The following is a 16267-nucleotide window of genomic DNA, read 5'->3' on the forward strand; positions in this document are numbered from 1 at the left end:
CGGCTTATCTTTTAGAGGCCCAGCTTCCATGGGGCAGTGGCAAATGAAGGCGCAATAAGGCTCAGTCCAAGAAGACATTACCGTGTTTTCATTTGAATCTGTTTGATGTTCCAGCCTCTGGTGATTTGGACATTATTTCATGTCCATCATCAAAAAGACATCAAACAAGTTGCTGAATTCAAAATCAGATCAGAGAGCACATGGACCAAAATGTGGTGAGTGTGTGTGTGTGCAGGCTGCATGCAGCTTGTACCTTTAAATGATAGAACACTTATTATGTATACATACTTTTCGTCATGAATTATCCTACACTTGTTTACTGAATCATCTTATTGACCTATCCACCTGGGCCTTGCTTTAGAAAAAGAAACATAATATAAACATTATTACTATTGAAATGAAAAGGCGTTCTTGCAGACGATGTTTATATTCTTGAATAGAAATCTTTTCTTTAGCTTGTGCAGGAACTATGCATAATTACATTACCACAGCCACAATGCAGAAGGAGTATTATATTTCCTCAGGGCCTCTGTAAACGTACAGCTTACATTCCCTCTACATTTCACTGCAACAGGAAGATAAAGAACATCTGAATCACTCCGGCTGTGCTGCCGCCGTCCCACCGAACAACACTGCATCGCCTGGGCTGACTCGGCTTCCTTGTGTGCATTTAAAGCTCCAGTGAAGACAGAGAATTCCTGAATGCAAAAACAGCAAAACAAGCCAGAATCAGGCTCCTAGACTCTGCACACAATCCATCCAGCACTTCTAGGCTGTGTTATAGTTGTGCGTGTTGAGGGAGAGCTGCACAGATATAGTAACCACAAAATGTTGGCCTAAAAAATCCTGCTGCTCTGTTAAAATTAGCTTTTGTGCTTTCGTTGCATCTTCTCACGATGCAATTATTGCAATCTAACTGTGCTGGAAAATTTTTTAATTTTAGATTGTTGTTTTAACGCTTGTTAGGATATCACCACAACTATCACCCCCTCCAACAAGAGGGCTTTTAAAAAAGAAATATGGGCTTCCTGTTTGACTGCCACAAAGGGATCCATTATGAGAGATTAAGACTTTAGGCTTAAAATATGCTCAAGAGCCCTCTTTGAGTCCGGCTGAGAAAGGCGTGATAACATTTCTAGCTGGTGTGCGTGTGAGGAAATGAAAGAGAGAAAAAGAGAGTGTTTGAGACGGAGAGTCAGAGAAGCCGCAGAGGATATAGGGAGAGAAAAAAGGAGGAGAGATTGTGAGACTGACAGAGAGCAGCAGCAGTCGAAGATGTCAGAAACAATCCGAGTCCGAGCCTGGCAGTAGTAAAAGTGTCATACCTCGTAGGAAACACCAGCAGTGACCCTGGAATTGGGCCTAGGTAGCCTGTCACGCCCATTATACAGTAAACACTCAACAGAGGCCGGTGTTTTTGTTGGGCTGTCTCTGTTAAAATAATAGCAATGCACTCCCCCAGGACGCAAACATAACATATGACTGCTATTAGCAAAAGCTCAAGAGAGGAATTTTCCAAAGTTTAAGCAATTGGTCCCACAGTTTTTTGGCCATTTGAGACAAAATGTAATGATTGCAATTTTAAAGATACAGGACTGGATGGGAAAAAAAAGGAGGAACATTTCTCAAGTAAGTCCTCCCAGGCACCACTTCAAACATGTGAAAAACACTTCAGCATTAAATATAATCCTTTTCACTGTATATTCTATTTCAAAGCAATGTGTTTTTATGTCAACTCACATAGAAAGTAGGTTCACAAAAAATACCTCAGACAGAAGAATCTTAAATTAAATCAGGAAAAGATTTATTTTTCCTGGCTGAAACTAGTCTGGTACAAAGTTTCAAGACAATTTCTGATTAATGTTTTATTCTCTTTTTTTCTTAGATTGATAATTACAGCTCTTTACGGGAGATTATTATTATCTCTGAAACTGTTTAGCCATTATTTACACAACCATGACAGTGTACAAACACGTTTGGTCTATTTTGCATTTCTTATTTACAAAACAGTTTATAGAGAAGTAACAAAAGGCAAAGTGGAGGCACAGCTGAATTTATTGTTTTTGTGAAATATATATGCAAAGTGCAAACTGAAAACTGAATGTTATAATTTTGTTTGCAGAAAAGATCCTTAAGTCATTTTCAGACTGGCACTGTGGCTTTGTATAATTTTTTTCTGTCCCCAAGACTTCACTGTGGGATCGCTGAGAACATTTACAGCATTAAACTGCAGGGTGTCTTTGACTGATGCTGTATTTAAAAGGCCTTTATTCACAGCTAATTTACTTACAGTTGTAATAATCAGTCATCCAGGATGTACGGAGCCTTGTCTGACTGTGAAATACAGTGGTACAGTAGCATGTGGAGATAATTATGAAGCTAAGATAATCAATGTCATGCTTGAGGTTGCATTCAAAAGACGCTCAAAGCAATGTTTTTTGAGGCCGTTGGTTTTGAAAATCAAAGTGATGTGTTCATAAAAAAGAAAGTTGAATAAAGGTTCAGCTTTGAAACTGTTGGGCTGTGATGAAATGAGATTGTACACATGGTGACATGTTTTATTATTGCTGTCTTGTAGTCACCAAATGACCTTTACTGAAGTACTAAATCAACAAAGTTTCATATTTCATCATAATATTTGGTTTAGGAATTTAGACAGCCACACAAGCTCTGAGACACCCACAAACACAGAAACAAACGAAAAACTGAAACAAAACCCCCAAATGTTTCATTCTGACATTTGTTTGGGGAAGGTTTGGCTATGTAAATAGTGTTTAAAATCCACTTTCCTATAAGAAATGGTCTTTTGAGAACTTCTATCTACAAAGAATGTGTTTTAATTTATTGCTCTTACACTTTTAAAGGCAATGAAATATCAGAAAGAAGCTCCTCAGCTGGTTCAACTTCGTACTTTTCTCTGAAGCAAGCCACCTTTCCAAAATGGGTGTTGTCTTTTTGGCTCAGTCATGAGCCAAAAAAAGAGAGAACGATTTTCAAAAACTAAAATGCGTCACTTATTTTCTACCACGAAAGTACAAGTATTATCAGCTAGTGCTTTTAGATAACATAACTTCCTTCCACTCAGAACAAGAGCGAAAAAATTCAATGTTTTGTTTTAAATATCTGATTTAAGTTATATTAAGATTAATGAACTGTATGTGGGTCTAAGCGCCCCACATACAGAGGCTGTAGTCCTCGTTGCAGAGGTTGCCGGTTCGACTCCCGACAGCTACCATGTACTGCATGTCTTCCCCCCTCTCTACTCCCCACATTTCCTGTCTCTCTTCAGCTGTCCTGTCATAAAGGCAAAAAGCCCAAAAAATATAACTTTTAAAAAATAAAAGAACAATGAAAGTCCCAAACAGTGAAACAGAAATAACTTACATTCAGTCATTCATAAAGACATTGGGAACTAACTTTCCCTCTAAAGAGTTCAAGTGAAGGACCCTTTTTTAGCTAGCTAAAATGCTGTTTAAGTATGAGGAAGCATCAGTGGAGAAAAACTCTGTGCAACAACACCCTGCATTGCTGCTTTTGAAAAGTGAACCCCATATTCAATATTGCTGAAGGACAAGTGTATGAGAGAGAGACGACTTGAAAGAAGAGACTAGCGCTTGGTTGTCATAGCTAAAATTGCTATCTTGCTATGAAATGTCTGAGTATATATGTTGCTAGCTTAAGCCTGTGAAAGAATTACCTCATTCACAATGGATGTAAGGACAGAGTGTGCGCAGGCTGATGGGTAGGTTGGTAGGTAAGCCCATTATTTCTCCTGCCTGACTGAAATGACAACACTGGCATATTACAGGCTAGAGACAGCAGTGGAACTTATGATCAGATACTTTAAACTTGGTCTTTTATGAGTGGCGTTTTGAACAGGAACCTCTTTGTGAGGATATGGATTGCTGTTCACTTGATACTGTTCTGTTAATGATCAGCTTGTTGTATATGATGAATTTGATTGTTTATTAAGTAACCCTAACATTAGCATTTTTATACTCAATTAGATAAAACAGGAGTCTGTGCTTGGAGTTTTATTCCAGTGCTAGCTGATATGTTAGTCTAATTACCCTCCGGTGGTGTTATAAAGCAGGATAGATTTTTGGGGTAATTAGGCACAGTATTGTTCTCACACCTTACACACTACAAGAGTGATGAACTATTTCTTCTCCTCAAAAATCGAGTTGGTTAATGTTACCTTGAGTGTTAGGCAGAGAAATTAGACCGCCTATAAGTCTTGAAAAATAAATAAACAGAGGCTGCTAATGGGAATGACACACCTTACCTTAAGCGGGCTCTACACTGTTCTCAAAGGCTTACACACAGTTCCCGGTCCTTAGGTTCACAGCTGGACTCTGTTTCCTCCAACTGCTCAAGAGACTTTTCTGATTGTTAAAGACTTATGAATTTGAGTGAGAGTGCTGGTGAAAAGTGAGCAGAGATTTGCTAGACTTCCTGGATAGGGAAGATTTCAAAATGTTGAAGATTTAATGCAATATAAATAATAATTGGAAGGGAAATATCGACTGTGCTGTTCTGAAGAAATCCGCACTTCTTTTTTTCCAGTTTATGAACAGAAAAAAAGATTCACAAAGCAACAGTACAGAATCCATGCTATCTTATGTAAAGTCACTCAGAGCCGCTGCTTTGTGTTCTGTGTTCTGAGAGATCAGACCAAAAAAATCTCTAGGCAGTCAGAGGAATTTCCAAGTTTTCACCCCACACCTCCATACATCTTTCACATTCAGTCAGAGGAGTATAGAGACAAACACTTGTTCCTGCCTGCCTGGACCCAGCCAGGGGCAAAATCTTCAGTCAGACATTAGGGGGTGCAGGTGGGGTGCCAACCTGCCAGAGGGTATATATAAATATTTTTTTTATGTATGATCCTTTAAGTTTCTAAAGTTTAACAAAAAATAATTCGTAAAATGAACACTAATTGTACCCTGGGAAATAGGCTATACCTGTACCAGAAGTCAAAAACCACAAATCTGAAATCTGAGTCTAGTTTTTTAGCAATTTATAAAGAGTTAGCAGGCCCAGCTTTTTAAAGAGAAGTGACAAAATTAAGTACCAACCAAGGTGCAGGATTAATCTGATCACATTTAGCTTCTATCAAAAAACTTCTTAAGGAGGTGCATTTGGTGCACTCACACCTTTTACTTAGAGCAAAAAAGGGCGAATGAGGTCTTTTTCAGAAAACACATAAAGGAAAACCCTAGACTTCACTAAAGGACTGTATTGTGCGCCCTCTGATACTCCCTGTATCACTTTGATTTTTTCGACACCGAGAAAGGTCTTGACTCAACACAGCTTTAAGAGTGCTGAGAATGTGAATGCCCTGTAATGTGACCCTAACTGAATATAACCTTCTGGAGGAAATAAGAGAGGTACAAAGTGCTGGTAACGGTACCGTTTTTGGTTTATACCAACCAAAAAAAAGATCAAATTTACAGTATGTGCTGTAGAAAAAGATGCATGGAAATGAATGGGTTTTACACTCATAAGCAACAAAATCATGAATATTACATAAAATGCAAAACTGAGCTTTTTTCTTTGCCACTAGAATGGCTTGAGGCATTGAAGTGCCTATGGATCAAACACAGACTAAATTATCTTAACAAGCTATAGGGTGACTTTCTATAAAATAATGTGAAGATATTCTTGTTTCGAATGACTTTGCGACCACTTATAGATCTTGGTTTAAACCATTTAAATTGATCAAATAATTTGAACTGCAAAAGTAATTTTAGACATAATTTGTTACAAGTGCTTCTTAGAAAATATTATTATTTCAGGTTTTCTGTCACTACCATAGCTTAGTCTAAACTAGCCTTTTGGTTTAGCATTGCTCTTTGCTTGAGTACTGGGCTAATTAGCTATTGTAAGCAGTCACTCTTTAGCTTAGCTTTATCTGTCCTGTTTATTAGTAAATATTGTTATGCTCACATGCTAAAGGGAGTATTTAAACCATATAGTAACTGTTTAATATCAGCAGACTATGAGTGTTTAGAGTGTTTTAGCGAACAATTTTCAAACTATGCTTACTCATTCTTTTAATTTAAGAGTGAACTGTAAATGTTTAACATGCAGTAATAATACAATTATGCAAGTTCTGTTAAAATTAAAAGCAAAAAACATGCCTATAAAAAGATGCCTGCCTTTATATGAAGAAATCCTTTCTAGAATCAGATGTTGCCATAAGTAAAAGCCTCTGCTGAATTCATAATGAATGTAAATTAAAATATAACATTGTGAGCAGAGATTGTTTTTTAATGTTTTTCCCTTCAACTATGACTCTTTTTTTTTTTAAATAGCACAGATACAGTCAGACAGTAGTGCTGTATCATAATTTATGATATGAAATATAATTCTGGTAATGGAAGACATTGTAATAGCTGACAAATACTGCACATAAACATATATCTAAAATAGCCTAAGCCCATAATCGCTTCCTATTTAAGATGTCCTTTAAAATATATATCTGGATTTCCTCTTTGCACATCCATCTATCTCCAAAAAATGAAGAAAAAAAAGATTTAATAGTGCATAAGGATTGTTCTTGACCCTCCCTTGATTTTCAAACAGCATTTCTTGTTTTCCCTGGTGACTTTTCAGGGGGGAACCATCGTTTAATGCACCGTTAAAAGGCTGCAGCTGGAAAAGTGAACAGGAACATTTTTAACAACCTCACAAAGCCCCTGAAGCTTAAACCCGGAGCTGCCTCTGACAACCTCACGCAAAAAAGAGGAAGCAGTCCTTCATACTGCAGACTCCAAATGCTGCATGTCAATCTTCCACATGGGCCAGAACACGATGGTCATTTCACTTTCATTTTTCTGACTGAGCCCTATTGAGTATTGATTTTGACAGAATCTCCTGACTGTGGTTGAATTGTGATAAACATAGTTCAAATTCGGACATGGGGAGTGTGAGATATAGTGGAGTCCTTGAAGGCATTCAGGGGAAATGGGGAGGACAGGGCTTGTGTTATAGCTTATTTCCAGAGGGGGGAAGAGGGATCTGTCCTGGATGAACTGGGCATATATTTCCTAGAGGAACAGCAAATCTTGAAGGCGAAGTCATAGTCAAAAAAGATTCATTTCAACATCAAGAGGATATACAGCCTGGCTGCATCTGGAAGTCTTACCACTGGATAATGTATGTGTCTGAAAAAAAAAATTGTTCTCTCAGGGAAAATGAGTTCTTATATTTTTCCTTGGGTAGGATAGCATGTATAATATGCCTCCTGAACATCAGTCCACAGAATAAAAAGACAAAGAGGAAATACTGAGGGCCAAGTGTCATGTGTATGCCCACAATTGCACACAATTTAATAAGAAAAACTGTGTAAGTATGTGAGTCATCAAAGCAGACAACTGGGTAAACGGCACAACAAGGGGTGCCAACGTTCATATTAGATCCTGGGCCTTGGGGCGTCATTGTGTGTTATGAGTTCAGCAGTAATTATTGCCTTTGGGAATGTTTGCTCTTGACGTAATTACTTGTCAGAGGGAACCCTTTACTTTCTATGAAGCATGAGCTGCAGAAAAGCATGTTTTCGACAAATAACTCAGGTTTTTAACAAGACAGAGCAGATTCCCAACACTATAAAGAGTAAGTGTGTTCCTCTTTTATCGTGCTTGTGCAGTAATTGCAGCTCCTGATCCGGCTGAGCTGAAAAAGGTATATCTTATTTAATGTTTGTCAAAAATATGTGAAATTTTAATGGTAAAAATAATTGCCTTTACACATTCAACAAAAATCAGCATTTTTTTGATAATTGATTCATCACTTTAGTACCTTTATGCAAAATTGCCAAAAGTGTTCTTCCGTTTTGTTTTTTTCCACTTGAATAAAGGGAACCGATCATTTTTTTTCATTAAAGACTGACTGATATCAAAATAATAGTCTTAGAATTTCACATATCTTCAAATGTGTAGTTAACACAATTTTCTGACATTTTTAGGCCCAAATAAATCATAGATTCACCCCCTAAATAATTGTTAAATAAAAAACAACATTATGCTGAGGCCTCGCTGTAATTGTATCATGCATGTTGTGGATTTAACACATCACTCCGTTCAAAACTGACCTGAAATTTAACACAAACAAGTTTTTGATCTCAGATTTCAGTGTCACTCTTCACATTTATTGCTCTGCTTGACTGTTTGACATGCATGCACGCCCACATCAACACTCTGGCACTCTTTCTTTCTCACACACACACACACACGCACACACACACACACACACACACTCTCACGCATTCTGGCACAAATGCCCTGCTGGACTTTGAAGCCTTGCGACCGTCATGTCCATCTTTTCAAACACTGTCCAGACAGGAGAAAAACCTTGGCCATCAGCTCTCCTCTCTGAACCTGTCCATCACTGTCACTCTGGATCAGTGGTGCAGAACTCATCCTTCCTCTCCCGCTGGTCCCCTCCGGACTGGACTCGCTCAGTCTAGCCCCTCATATCGCTGTCAGGAGTCCCAACTGACAGCCTGCTGCTGCAGCTGATTCCAGTTTGCTGGCCCTGCTATGGCCCGATGCAAGCAATCTGTGCTTTGGCAGTGGGTGGCCGTCTGGTAAGGAAAAGCTTTGATAGGTACAGAGATGGAGTTATTCATATGGGCATCTGAACGCCCCACAAGCTGTATCATATGCATGAAATAGCAGCGTGTTGGAATGGCAATCACTGACTCTGACGTGAGAATACTCAAATCCTGCAGTTCACAGGCAGCGATGGCGACGTGGGTGAAACACGCACACATGTCTCAACTGATCGACCAGACCGGATGTCCCACCAGTCCAGCGTCTGTGCATGAGCAAAGACCTTTTTCTTTTTTCCTCTCTCTCTCTCTCTCTCTTTCTCTGCACCACATGTGTGAATTCTATCGCAATGGCTTGGGTTTCCAGAGAACTCTGGATCTTTCAAACAAACCACAACAGGCGGTAAAACCCAGCTTCTCAGCCTCCCACAGAGCCGGGGACAGTCGGTAGAGAAGTGAGAGTGGGGATTGGAATTTAATTACAGCCTTAAAGCCCTCAGAGTCCAATATGAGAGAGAGGGATGAGACATAAATCTACAGGGGTGCCTTTGTTTGTACGGTGGCTACAACAAGAAAATCATTCAAAACCCACTGCGGTGACACTTCAGTCTGCAGAACAGCGGTTTCAAAGTTTGACGGATGAACAACTGGGCTTTCAAAGACTGACATAGTCATTCACTGGCCCGTCCCAGCTTTCTTTAATTAAAGCGTCCATTCTGGTTCTATTATGGAAAACCGTGCCTCAATAACAGACTGGAAGTAACAAAGACAAATATAGGTTTGATTACACACCCTGGGCGGCATGCCAATCGGTGTATTTGACTGTGTGTTAAAGTCACGGTAAACTTTCAACAACTGACAAAAAATATGAGATTTTAACTATTTTCCAAGCCTTGGATTGCCGGGGAGTTCACTGATTAACTCTTGCAAAGGTTTTCTAAACTATGTGTCTTGCAATACATCACTTTGGGAGCAGAGATTCATGGCTAAAATCAATCTGTCTCTTTCCACATTGCTGACCATAAACGCAATTCCCCTGTGTCTAAGTGAAAGAACATGGATGAACTATTACAAGGGAACCTATGGCCCTATGATTGGATTCAAAGCTGCTTTGGCCGACACATCAAGGGAATTTTCTGGGCTGCAGATTGACCAGACTGGCGGCAGAGCATAGAATCTGCAGAGTGAGTTAGAAGTCGCAGGCCTGCTCCCAATCCATTGTATTTCAGCCAGGGTGGGGCACCGAGGATGAAAACCAGATTGGGTGCTCCACATTCTGTTCCACATACAGCATAAAGAATAAGGCCCAAAGGACGCTGCTTTCTTTCTCTTTCTTCTTCCCCTCACATTTGTAACAGAGACACTGTGAGGAAGTGTTGATTTAGGGCTTAACTGGACTGTGCTCTGATAGGTGTGACAGGGAACATCGAAGGGTTTCTTTCATAGCGGTGCAGCTTGCAGTGTGACTCAGAAAAAGGGAGAAAAGTCAGGCTTGTGGCTCTGCGAGAAGCTGACAGGGGGTGGGGCACCCTCTAGTGCAGAAATCCAGATGTAGGTCACTGCCAAAAAATTCCAAAATCCTGATGTTCTGGCATACTGGGAGGCTACAAAACCTCCTCGATGTAAATAACGTCAGCAAATCAACCCCCTACAATCCCTTCCATAAAAATCTGGAGACATTTAAGCTGAGACAGCCATGAGAATACAAACCGCATGTCTTCTTCTGTTAAGGTTTCTTAAATCACCTCGGCTCTGTTAAAACAAAATATCAGGGTGCAATTTGACAGGGACACGTCAGGCAATGAATGTGGGGGTATGACGGTCATAGAGCTTATATAGGAAAGATCTTGGGATATCCAACATGTCAGCCATGATTGTTTTTGGCATCAATATCATGCTAATATACCTTCTCAAACTGACTGGGGCTGCCCAACAAGTTGCTACAAAATATTGCTGTCATTTGGTTTGTCTGGACCAAAAGTCTTTAGGCATCTACTTGAGGAATTGAATAGAGTTGTGTGCTGAACTTTCCACTGATATAACTGGCCTTGTTCCAGGTTGAGACAGAAAGGTCTCAATCCTCAGTGATTAAACTAAGAGGATGAGCCTGGCATGAGAAACTGTAGTGGGGAATGGCTACACGGAGGCTCTGCGGCTAAGAAAGCATGTATGAATTCTTTGTAGGCAGCCCAAAAGAGAAAAATTCTTCTCACAAGAATACGGTTGAAAGACAGCCTGTAAAAAATTAACACCAGTGAAATTGAGTGTCTCTCGCGGCTGCATACCAATTCCACCTGTTTTCTATTCATTTGTGCAATTGCAGCCATGCAAGTGTCATCATATCCTCATTTCAGTTTGAGGTTCACTCCACCACCTTTATGTCCAATCTTTCTGACACATGCAATCTCTTTCACCGGTTGCTGTGAGGTGTTACCCTCCAGATGTTTTATTCTCACTCCACTTATGGAGACGTTTCGATTTTGGAGACATATGCTTTTAAAGATCTTGTTGAAACATTGCTATGTGCGCAATGGTTGTGAGAAACATGGAAATGTAAAAAAAACAGGGGAGTAATTCAGGATGTTGATGCGCTGTGGACTTATGGTTAGTATTGGCTGCCACCCCTTAGCTTAACATTTTCTCCCCATAAAATCACATCAGAGTGACATCTGGACTTTATGCAGCAAAGCTGTAATACTTCTTAGAACGACAGTACTTTCACAGCCTGTATAGACCTGTATAATGTCTGAAGTAAGATCGCAAATGCAAGGTGAATTCATTTGCAATTCTGTTTTTGTACTACTAATACTAATTAACTGATCTGTGCTTAGCCTATTAATTTAACAATTAAAAGTAATGTGAAGTAGTAAAAATTGTAAAAGTTGGAGTAAAATGTGTCAATGACCTTTGAAGTTTCTAGTGAAATTTGGGGCAGTATTAGCTCGATGGTAGAATCTAGTCCATAGGGACCTGGCCTTGGAATCAGAGGGTCGCCAGTTCAAGTCCCAGAGTGGACAACGTGAAGTGGACTGGTGGCTGGAGAGGTGCTGGTCCATTTGCCTGGGCGAATGGGGTGGCGGTGCTTGATGGCAGCCTCCACACTCTGACATCTCTCCGAAGCATGTCCATAACATGTTTGTGTATGATTGTATGGATAACAAAATATGTGTGTATGTACCATGATCAAAATAAGAACACAAGTGAAAATTTGAATTTCCCCCATGGGGATTAATAAAGTATGTTTACCTTTACCTTACCTTACATTAAATAACATGATTGGACATGTTTAAATGTTTTTTTCCCCAGCAAATTATCTAAACCCAAACTGTTTTATGCCAAAAGTAAAACAGAGAAATATTAACAGATGGACCTTGAACTGAACTTTGTTATATATGCCAAGCAATTTATTTATTTATCTATGATTTAAAAATTTATATTTTAAATTTTCTATCAAAGTCAATTTCCTGACAATGACATAATTGTCAATGCTCTTTCTTAAGGATAATGAATCAGAGATACACCTACAATGGATGTTACAGAATTTCCGTTTTAAACGTTAAGTTTGCCTGAAAAATAAAGTAAACAAAGTAAAAAGTGTTTTCATCCTTTCTCTTGTGGTATCTAGTGTTGGGATGTGCACATTTAGTCGCCTAAACTATTGAACATTGTCAATGGGACAATGACTACTGCTGTAATGCTATAAAGCTTTACTACCCAGATGTTAACAAACAACGATGACAAATGGAATTGGTTTGACAGTATTTTGATCTTGACAGCTTTGATACATTTGAATGTAGGCTGTGTCTGGTTAAACTGGCATGTAACCACTTGATCAGATCTATGTGTAAACAGCCCACGCATATGGATGTTAACCTGCAAGGAGGACCAAAGGCTGGTAGTGTTAGTGCTGCTAATATTAGTTACACTTGGCAAACTAGCATTTAAACTGTATATTTCAAAGCTGCCAGCACCACAGACAAATTTCCTAATGAATGCAGAGGCAGTGAACTTCAAACCATGGGCAATACCAAAACTAACTCCATAGCTATTTGCTATAAAGAGGAAGTGACTTTTTTTTGTTGAGAACTGGCTCTTTAAGTTTAGATGGCATTAACTCATTATAATTAAAAAAGAAAAGCGAAATAAAGAAGAAGGTTGTGTCACCAGGCTACAATAACAATATTTCATAAACAACCTCAGGTAATTAGGGCTCGAGAGAAATTTGGTATGTTTGCACAACTTCACAGCTATGCAGCCTTTCCCCCTCTTTGACAAAAATACCCCGTGAGTTCAACTCTAAACAAAGAGGAAAGGCTGGTAGGACATGTATGTACTGTGACATGTCAACATGACTGGTTGTATTTATCCCAGCACAGGCTGCGACTGACCAGCCATGCATGACTGCTGTACCAGTCACTAAGGTTAATTAACTATCTGGAAACTATTTGGGCCCTGCCAAGTTTGTGTCACTTCAGGTATGTCTCCATTTAATGTCTTCCTCTCGTAAGTAAAGCTGGCTGGCAGGGGCTCAGAGTACTTTTCCCTTGTCTGGAATTACAGAGACAGGACAGAGGAGGTAATGATATGAACATGGGCTAAAAAGGTTTCATTTACAGGTAACCCAAAAGAACTTTGTGTTCCCCAGAAATGTCAAAGACCCTCATCTCTTAGGCTTTGCACTTACCTCCTACACACACTACCCTACAGAGACAAAATGCTGTCTTCACATTTTTGGGCAAAAATAAGTAATGCCCTGATATTAACTTTGACAGCTGTTTTACTTTATATAAAACAGACTCACTATCAAACCAAAATATGCAAGTTTATTGAAAACAGCCACAAAACAGAGCTAAAAAAACAACCACAGTAAACAAAGGGTGTTGTAAGCTAACTGGTATGACAGCTACAGCTAGCTTAAAGGAGACCGAGCATGCCTATTTCTATACATACATATTTCACAATGTTGGATGTCCATACCTAAAACCAACAAAGTTTTAAAACATGAGATACACAGATGTTTGCATAATCCCTATGTTTTCTGGCTTCTCTGAAAAGCTCTTTTTTTAACTTAGTGAACCCCATGTCAGCCTCTGCCATCCTATTAGGACAATGTTAAATGACATGTCCACCTGGTCACTCTTTCAAAATTTTCATTGCCTGGAAAGTCTGTTTCACTGCTCGGCTGTGTCCTACCCTTTGCACATTTTTGATCCAGTATGTCTTTAATAGTTTCTTGAAATTGTTCCTTTGGTTGTGGAGGAAAGTCAAGACAATTTATCCTCCAAAGACGAAGGCACCAGAAACAATGTGAGGTTTTCTATGTTATCGGAATGACAGCGCCCACAAAGTAGCTGTTTGTGCTCGCCACTTCACTGATGACTACTTTGTAAATAAAGGCCAGTGCGAACTGGATTTTCATCTCAACAGTTACTGAAACCTGGGGCTGCTCCATCTTCTATGAATGCTCTGAACCACAACCTGTAGGTAACATCATAACAACAGTCAATGTAATAGTAGTGAACATATGCTGACTGAGCTAAATGGGGAACTAAGCGGGTGCAAACGACTAGCCTCAGACTGTCCCAGACTGACATACTGAAATGTGAAAATGAGAATAATAGATCTCCTTTAAGCTAACTTTTAATAAAGGGAAAATCGTACTTAATTATGAGAATTAGTTCTTATTAGAAAGAAAAAGTTAATATATGTGTTCACAGAGTTAAATTCTTGATGGACAGAATGGCTTTAAGTGGTTGTCATCCAACTAGCCAATGTAAGCTAGCCATAGACTGCTTCAGTCATTGAGTCTTTGCTTAAGGTAAACTGTAGCTCTCAATAGTTCATTAAGGTGTTTCTCAAGGAATGAGATTCTCTTTGAAGTTGTATCTGTCATTTAAATAAGACAACTAAGAGCTTGTAAAATGCCGGGATCTTAACTTCGTCCACATCCGTGGGAGTGAGAGCAGCATGTGAATGAAACAACCTAGGAACTTTAAATAACCGTCTTTTAATCACTTCTGCATGCTATCTTCTGTGCAGGGAAACACCAACAACAATCCTGACTCTTGGGGATTGGTTTCAATGAATAAAGAAATGTATGACAAACACTTGTCAAGCCACCGAGCCAGGTATGATGAGCTTAGTCACCAGTACCTGCTAATGAGTGATAACGTGTTAATTCAAGATTTCAGCTATCAAAAAAAAAAGAAAAAGACTTCTTGTATGGTCTGTTTGTACATTGAACTGCATGGCATGGCTGATAATTTGTCTGATATTAGCATGAAAAATTCTCAAAAAGGCACAAACACTGCCAAGATGTCAAGTTCAGCGACTAAATTAGCTGATGTGACACATAGCAGACAGCTAGCAGCACCCACCTGCCACTCACCGCCATCCCTTAATATGCATAACTTAAAGCCTCTATATAATTTGAATCTGTGAGTTCAATAAAAATTCTCTCCCTGTACAGTTGTCACTTCAGCATTGGCTTAAGGCTGCCACTTGGTGTTTCCCTGCACGGTCGCTTGCAACTGACAGAAGCTCAACTTAACAGAGAAATGAACAGATCAGTTCAGAAGCACTCTGTTCACTCTGTTACCCCAAACTTTTGTTTTTATGAGGAAAGTTACTTCCAGAGCAACTAAACTTTACACAAGCTACCAAAAACTATTACATTTATTAAATGCCTTTCCCTATTACTTATTTTGAAGTAAAGGATAATGTATAGGGAGTAGGAGGTAATGCGAATAAGAATCCCTTGTCTGGGTCTGGTGGTTGAAGCTACTTTGTAGCAATCAACAACTTAAGGAGCTTTTTGACCAGAGTTACCAGAAACATTTAGTTCCAGGAACTTCTCTTCAAGGAACTAAATAGTTCCTGTGGCCCACTGTAATCTACATTTTCACTGCAGCCTGAAGTCTGGTGAAGATTATACAAAATCATGCCAGTGACTTTTAGAGAAGCAAAAAAGCACACTGCCAGACCAGCAGAAGGCCATACAACAATGCTGCCATATAAGGCAACCAACAGGCTGGCATCATCATATGCAATGTTAAAGTTAGCATGTTACAGTGTTTTTGATCGTGCTGTATTGCATTGCAAATTACTTTGTTGAATCAACACTTGGAAGGAGACAAGCACCAGTAGCAAAGCAGATTCCAAATGCCTTGAATGCTCAACCTAAAGCAAGAAGACAGATTTTAAAATCCATGGCAGAGATCAACCGGTGGTTTGGTTCAAATAGCGACCCTGTTAACTGGCAACTGTCAGCCGGATGCATCCCTTGCAAATGGCTTCTGATTGCCAATAAGTACTGATCTTTATTTTGATACTTTAATTCTAAAAAACTAAACTAGGATGCTAAACTAGAGGACCCCTCATGTGTTTCAACAGCTATTTAAGACCCAACAACCACTGACACGTTCAGCCGAAAGTCGTCACTCTTCAAACTGTGACATGACTTGTGGTCAGGTTGAACCTTGTATTGCTTTTATTGTTGAGAATTAATCACCATCATTATGGTTGTAAAGGATTTTGACCAATCAGAATCAAATCAAATCAAATCAAATCAAATCAAATCAAATCAAATCAAATCAAATCAAATCAAATCAAATCAAATCAAATCAAATCAACTTTATTGATACAGCACTTTACACATAACACAGTTGATCCAAAGTGCTTTACAACAGAAAATGAGGAAAACAAAGAGAAAAT

At 39.2% G+C, this 16267-nt stretch overlaps 1 long non-coding RNA gene across 1 annotated transcript; it reads right to left on the minus strand.

Annotated features, from left to right (window-relative positions):
- Window positions 1–255: 255 nt before the first annotated feature.
- LOC117827350 lies at window positions 256–4398 on the minus strand. The gene is made up of 3 exons (XR_004634193.1): window positions 4286–4398; window positions 3698–3780; window positions 256–698 (listed from the first exon to the last, which is right to left on the minus strand). It is a non-coding gene; the product is annotated as an uncharacterized LOC117827350 (long non-coding RNA).
- Window positions 4399–16267: the final 11869 nt, after the last annotated feature.

This window comes from Notolabrus celidotus, chromosome 15, assembly GCF_009762535.1.
Source record: "Notolabrus celidotus isolate fNotCel1 chromosome 15, fNotCel1.pri, whole genome shotgun sequence".
Taxonomy (NCBI): Eukaryota; Metazoa; Chordata; class Actinopteri; order Labriformes; family Labridae; genus Notolabrus; species Notolabrus celidotus.